The sequence below is a fragment of the Petromyzon marinus genome, chromosome 25 (genome assembly GCF_048934315.1).
Source record: "Petromyzon marinus isolate PM22_M1 ecotype Great Lakes invasive population chromosome 25, UKy_Petmar_22M1.pri1.0, whole genome shotgun sequence".
In the NCBI taxonomy this organism is placed as follows: Eukaryota; Metazoa; Chordata; class Hyperoartia; order Petromyzontiformes; family Petromyzontidae; genus Petromyzon; species Petromyzon marinus.
In genome coordinates this window covers 14,071,763-14,079,160 of record NC_133691.1, presented here as the reverse complement: position 1 = coordinate 14,079,160, position 7,398 = coordinate 14,071,763, and the positions used below count along the sequence as shown (strand labels likewise).

General features: G+C 46.1%; 1 long non-coding RNA gene across 1 annotated transcript; it reads right to left on the bottom strand.

Moving 5' to 3' along the window:
- Nucleotides 1-262: 262 nt before the first annotated feature.
- Nucleotides 263-5,614, bottom strand: LOC142929151 (uncharacterized). Its single transcript, XR_012945335.1, has 3 exons — nucleotides 5,306-5,614; nucleotides 4,571-4,644; nucleotides 263-948 (listed from the first exon to the last, which is right to left on the bottom strand). It is a non-coding gene; the product is annotated as an uncharacterized LOC142929151 (long non-coding RNA).
- Between the last annotated feature and the right edge of the window lie 1,784 nt (nucleotides 5,615-7,398).

Genomic DNA, 7,398 nt, shown 5'->3' with positions numbered 1-7,398 from the left:
CGCCTCTGCACTACTGTGCACTGCAACTCTAATCCAGTGTTGTTGCGCTGCTAGGTGTCATTCAGTGGGCAGGCAGGAACATCGAGACGTCGCTGCTGGGGTTCACTCGAAGTGTGCAGCGCGTGTGGTCCTCGGTGGAGAATGGGGGTCTGGGACAAGTCCGTCGTCCACATCTTCACAGAAGAGGAATACTGTTTGGAATCGGAGACGTCCACATACGAATCTGCCAGCATCACAAAACAAATATTGGCGATGAGTAAAATTCCATCTTTGGTCACAAATTTTATTTTGAAATGTGAAAATAAGTACATTTAACTTCACATTGTTTTAGTGTAAGTGCTCATCTCAGAAATATCCACATGCAGCCGATTGCTCACACCACTGCCGGCGGAAGGAACTCAACTGGGGGAGCTCTGGAGAGCTCCTCGAGGATTATCAATTATCTTTCAAGATGGACAGGTGTCTTGGAAAGGAAGTACCCACATGCGTATTGCCGATAAACTCGTTGCAGTGCGCCTATTTTACTGCTGGGTGGACAGGCACTGAATTTAGGAAACTTGCTTTCACCTTTAGGTTAACCCAGTCTTAAATTAGTCTGAACCTATACTAGGTCTCCCCTAGGTCAAATCAGCGTTAAGTTAATACAAACCTATATTGGCCCTCTCTTATGGTTTACTTTGGATACATACAAGGCACAATTATTACAACTAATACTCATAACCATACTATCCACCCTACCCCTAAATCTATTCCGAACATTTGCTCCTGTCTGTAGCCGGAAGGTTACACTTCATATGAAAGTGTATGTGCTTGGATTTTAGATGTAAATTTGCAGCATGGGTCTTGCAACGTTGTCATGTACACTCAGTGGGGAGAAAACTCAGCACGCAGGAAGTTGCCCATGGTGGAAATGGAACGATGAGATGGGCTGTGTGCAGGGGACGGGTCCTGGCATCACAGGACAGTGCAGGGTGGTAAGTAGCCTTGATCAGTGACCATCATGGCTGCTGATTGAGAGCATACAGTAATGTTTCACGACGGATTACCACATTTTTTCTTATTAGTAGAGTTTTGTTATGGGTATAGTGCAACAAAACATTCCGTAAAAGTAATCTTCCTACAATATATACATTGCAAGCAGTATTTGAACATGACTTTCACTAATTTTGTACAAACTTATTTTGTGTTTAAAAAGGAAAACATTTCATTTCAATGTTTGTTTGCAATCTGACCCTTTGAATATTATACATATGGAAATTAACCAGAGAAAGCCCACAGAAACCACGGGACAACACTCAAGCTAAGTCATTCAGTTCTACGTCGCATATCCGACTTGCTGGGGAGTGTGGTATAGGCAGATCGGTGAAACGTTTGTATATGTGACTGAACATCTATATACAATGACAGTCAATACATGCAAAGATGCTGCACTGGGTGTGGCCGGTGAATTGATCAGGACGAACATGCAACGTACTCTATGTCAGGCATACTTGCTGTACCAAATCCTACAGGTACCATCCCATCACCCTGCAGGCGCGTGCCCCCAGCAAACACGATGGCTCCATCTCCACAAATCCCACCAAACCCCAACTACAAACCACTGGTTCACAGGCTCATGTCACAGTGGTTATCATGCTGATTTACCCAGCAAAGCGTCACTGAGCACAGTGACTATTTTTCAGAAGAGTCTTGCCAGGTTCTCACAGGAGGGGGTTACGATTGCTATGTATATTCCCAATTGAATCATTCGGGCACAATTGTTCATGAGAATAACATGACTCATGATGCCGCCACACAATGGCCTAACCTTGCGAATGACGTCACGGGATCTTTAATGTCCACTCTGAAGCAGACTGAGTGTATGTTTACAGTTAATAAACCCGCAGTATCAAATCCGAGCAGCCGCTGGATTCTAACCGCGCACCTTCGTAATGAGCGGCAAACGCACGACTGCTAGGCGGTCACCGCCCATTTGATGATTTTCGACCTCCCATTATCTTTGCATGAAATAAAACAAGTCACTTTGTTGACGTTTGTTTTCGCCAATAATTTCACGAACCAAATGAACCGTGGCCCGGTGAATGTCACCGCAGCGCAGTGGCGACAATGGGGCCTCCAGACGGCGCTCTGCCAGGAGAAGCGCGGAGCGAGTCCCGTGAGCCAGGCCGGCTCCAGCGCCGTCACTTTCCTCACGAAGAAGCGAGACGTCTGCACCATCTCGTTCAACACCACCCAAACGCGCGTGCAAACAAGCACGCAGAGAGTGACCTTCGTTTAGAATTAAACACTGGAGGGGGCTGCTGTGCTGCAATGCCTAGCACGCTGGCCTGGCAACAGAGAGGTTGCTCGTTAGACCCTCTGGCACAGCAGTTGAAACAAATGGTCAAGTAATCTTAAATTCCCCTGCCTATCTACCAAGCGGTAAAACATATGACCAGTCTGGAAGAGTAGACCAAATATTTTGTAAAGGGGCTCTCACACGAGCATCCTCGTGGAAATTCTTTCTGCCAGCAGAGGCATGAGAAAAAGCAATATCATGACTGTGCCACAGCTCCACAATCCCAATTGTTTTGGCAAAGTGTTCAAAGAATGTTGCTAATTAAAAAGGTTGCTCATGTATGTAACACGTGGGTGTTTAGAGGCCAGAGCACTGAACTGGCACCACCGAGTACCTGAGTTTGAATCCAGGCAGCTGCCTGTGATTAAAGCGGGTTCTCAAATCGAGTGAGTTAATGGTCTCAGTCCGGTCGTCATTGACTGCACAAAATAATGCATCACATTACTGTCATTCTGCACTTTATTGGGATATATTTCCAGCTATGAGAAGTCACAACATTATTACGACTAACATCACTCCCATATGAGGAACGGGTGGGAAAGTCCTGCCCTTTACTATGTGGACAAAAGGTCAATTTAAAGGGTACAAAGTAGCTCTGTGATATCAGATTTAGTGGGCTATGATCTAACACAAGGCTTGTATTGCTCTGTAAGACACGAATGAATACTTGGGGACCCATGACATGATGGCGAGAGCACAGTCGCGGTAAATTGGGAAAATATGGAAAAAATGCAGGTTTACGAATAAAAAAACATTGCGGGTTTATTACCAATACAGTGGCTTCTTGGCATTGAGCACGGAGGTGGGTGTGGATGTGGAGCTGAAAGTCATCTCATACCTTCCTGTTCCACTAAAAAGTGTAAAATCAGAGTACTAGTCAACAGACGTCTACTGCCATTAATATCAACAACAAAAAATATATAACACGCACATTTGCATGAAATTGTCCACGTCTACAACATGGCCATGATGAACCCAGTGAGACAGTCAAAGCTGGGGACAGCATGAAGAATCTCAGCACTGTTAGATCAATTTCTCTGACAAAGACACTGACCCAGAAGCATGTACACATACAAAGACAAAGATACCCCATATAGCCTTTACCAAACTTTTGGAACAAGTGGTGTTTGCAAGAACCCATGAAGTCCGGCTGGCATACTTGGAGCTGGGTGGCCAGCACCACGCCCGGCCGCCTTCGTCTCCCAAGTGGTTATGTTTACACACCGCACCAGGTACCGATTTCAGGTTGAGTCGACATAGAGGAGGCCGAAGACCGGTTCGGATAATCGTCACTGGTGTTGGCCATGAGCGGAACCGAACTCGGGTCACCAGGTTCGTAGTGCAGCTCGCTAAGCGCTACAATACCACTCCCCACCACGGCACACATACGTACACTCACACACAAAACAAAAACGCAAAGAGTCACATCGTTTATACAAGCTGCCAGGCAAGTGCTGCTGGCAATGTGCACAAGGGGGTGGTGGGGCCAGTTCCAAGCCTAGCTCCCTTTGCTGATGTTAATACACGCTGAAACATGCACTTATTTGGAGCTGAGTCTACATACAGGAGACTCGAATTGGTTCAGATATCACTCACCACTGATGTGAGCCATGGCACAGAATCAAACTTAGGTCGCTGGATTTGTAGCCACTAGCCTCCTGCAACACATACGCCAATTTCTACACACGTACACTCAGACCCCTGAAAAAACAAACAGAAATTACCAGGGATCCAACCTCAGGTGTCAACAGTGCCAGCGTAGTGTATCTGACCCTGGCCATTGTGAACTCTTTCAGAGCAGCAGGTAGATACCCCTCTTAATCCAGGAGCTCAGCAGTGCTCACTTCATGTAGGACATAGCCATTCTGATTGCCCTGAACCACACAACCAACTTTTCTTATTCTAAGCCAAACTTTCCATTATTGCATGTAGTCAGCTGCTTCTATTTCCTTTCTCCGTGAGCTTCCATTCCGTGCCTCTTTTCTCATCATATCCACCGTCCTCGTGTCTCGTGCCACCGCAGCCTCCCATCTCCCCCTCGGTCGCGCTCTACTCCTTTGGTGCTGCATCGGTAGCATCTCCATAGCAACTTTCCCTTACACCTCCTTTGTCTCTTCTCAACACATACCATCAAAGTCTAACCTCTCTAACCTTCGCGATAATCTCAAAAATCCCTAAGGCACATGACCACTTCGTCACATTAAAACATGAGGCAGGATGGAGAAACTGCACCTGTAAGATTCACTGTGGTGCAGTTTGGCAGCATTGGTGAAGAAACCGGACACAATGCACGGGGTTGGCATCTCCTACTCATGCAGATGGAGCGGAAAACAAGACACAACACACACATTGGGAATAGTGACTCAAATCCAATTCTTTGGTTCTTTCAGTAAAGTCACGTAGACAGAAAAATAAAACAAAAAGTAATATATCACGACGTTAGGATCGCAACACAAGCGCTGCTTCAGCAGTTCCACTGCCGGATTATTTTTTCCGCCTGAGGACGACCGCTTGTGTTGCGATCGAAACGTCGTGATATATATTTTTTAATTTTCTACCTACGTGACTTCACCGAAATAACCAAAGAGTATGGATTCCTGCAGTCACGAAAGACTCAAATCAAAATTAAAATCCAATTATCTGTGATTCAATTTTCGCCTTATCTGTATTTGTCCACGGGTAAGAGCAGATAATGAGAAAGTTGGCAATGTGGGAAATATCCTGGGTCAGCTGGGGATTTGATGAAGATAACGCTGCAAATAAAAATGGAAAGGAGAAGGGGAAGAGGGAGGAACTGATCAGTTGGTGGAAAAATGTGAACAGTTAGACGGGACTCTCCATGAGAAGAGCCTGAAGATCACGAAAGATGAAGAGCATCGTTCTTGGGCATCACCCCTCGGTTATGACGACGACAAGAGATGGACAAGAGCAATGAGATAAGAGTTGTCATGCAACATGTAGCATTACATTTGGTTTTGCACTTCAGCCAGGCAGAGGTGGCGCAAGCCTGTGATCCAGTACTGTGGAGGCAAGAGTTGGCGTCACACAAATGTTTGTTAGAATGCAGCACAGCACAAATCTTGACGCCACCTGTTCCATCTGTATGGGAAGGAATGTTGCACTCCTCCGCACACAGACACTGATCTAGGCAACCATACTAAAGGAAAGTGTGCTACTTGAAGGTGAATTGCGAAAAAAATTACGATGAACGCTTACAAACCACTGCATTGACATAGTTGGGAACCCAGGTAACCCCAACTACCGGTCAACCCGGTATGTTTACCTGTGACACTTGGATCGTACTCGCGCGAGTTCAGCCCGTGAGTCTGTCACTCCACATGGTCTCAAAGTGCCCCTAGCCTGGGCAGAAGCAGACATCGTCGGGAAGTCATCTGTACTTGTAGAACATCTCTGAGAGATGGTTGCATCCCTCCACGGTTAGGACGGTGCTCCTGTACTTGTGGTTGAAGAGCTTTGGAATTTCTGGATTAAAAGTAGAAAGTCATGGTGCAGTTCTACAATTATTTGCTCGTGTCACTGCTGGCAGAAGGGCCTCCACTCGAGAGACCGTGCAGTGGCTGGTGCACCAAGCAGTGGCGAGGCCTTTGTGTTCCTGAGGTTGGTGATCATCAGTGTTGATTTCGTCAGCATTTCACTCGTTTAGTATTCGTCTACAATAACCTGCAACATTTTAGTCAACCCATCATCTGTTTTATTTAGACATTAAAATAAACATGCCAACTAAATGAAATCCACAGAATAAGACGTTACGTAAATTCCACAGGTATTTGGTAACTAACAAAATTAACGCTCCTGTTGATACATCAGAAGCCACCGACTACTTTTACTCAGAGTTGACCTACAATAATGGGAACAAAGCAGCATGGGTCAGTATAACCGTAGCACTGAGAACCAACACCACCTGCTCATCACATGCAATAGCACGGCATCGATACTTGCATTTTAAAGCCACGCTAGCATCAACCACACAATCAACTCAAACCTCTATATCAAAAGTAGAGGATGTAATAATCCTCAGCTCTTCTCTCTTCTTCTTGATTTGCCAAGAAAAAGAATACCATGTGTAAGTATGTATGTTGAAACTTCTTTTGCACCATTCAAAGTCAACTGTGCTAATCGGAGGTGTGGAAATTTAAGGTGAATTGTGAATAAAAGTATGAAATAAAGACAATTAGGGCAGGAGATAGTGCTTTTGGAATATCGATTTGATCATCAAAAGCAGCATGACAAAGTGCCTGAATAATAAAGGTGGTTTCCAATCGGTACACATTACCCACTGTGAAAATGATCAGAAAACAATGACACTAAGCTGAAACGTATGCAAAGAACAGAGTTGCATTCTTGGGATTGCAGTGAAAGATAGATAGGGGAACATGTGATTCAGGGAACACAATCAGAGAAATCTTATTGTAGATGTAGAGGTGCTAACTACTCACTGTTCGGTAACCTGCATTGCCACTAGGTATCAAAGGGGCAGTGCAGCGCTACCTCTGTGTGAATAACGGTTGGGGTCAGACGAGGTGAACTGGATCATAGCCACAGTTTGGTAACAACCAATCAGACAGTTCCACGTGGGAATGTGGGATTGGTTAGACCTGGCCACAAACGGGTATAAGAAGGGTGAGCGCGCAGAGCGCAGGGAGTTCTCTCCCTACACGAAGACCGAAGCCCGGGCTGAAGATAGCCAGGACCCTGGACCCAGCCTTCCAGCCCTTCTGAGGGCTAAGGCTCGGCGTATCCAGTGGTCAAGACCCACCGGGCCAGCGGTGGGTCAGATAGCCTCCCCTAGGTCCCAGCCGGAGGACTCTAGGATAGCGGTAGACTCGAGAGTAAGTCCCGCCAAGACAGGAAGCTGTACCTCCTTAGGTTAGCAAGAGACCTGTGGGTAGGTCCCGCTAAGTCCAGAGGCTGTACCTCCTTAGGTTAGCAAGAGACCTGTGTGTAGGTCCCGCTAAGTCTAGAGGCTGTACCTCCTTAGGTTAGGAAGAGACCTGTGGGTAGGTCACGCTAAGTCTAGAGGCTGTACCTTCTTAGGTGAG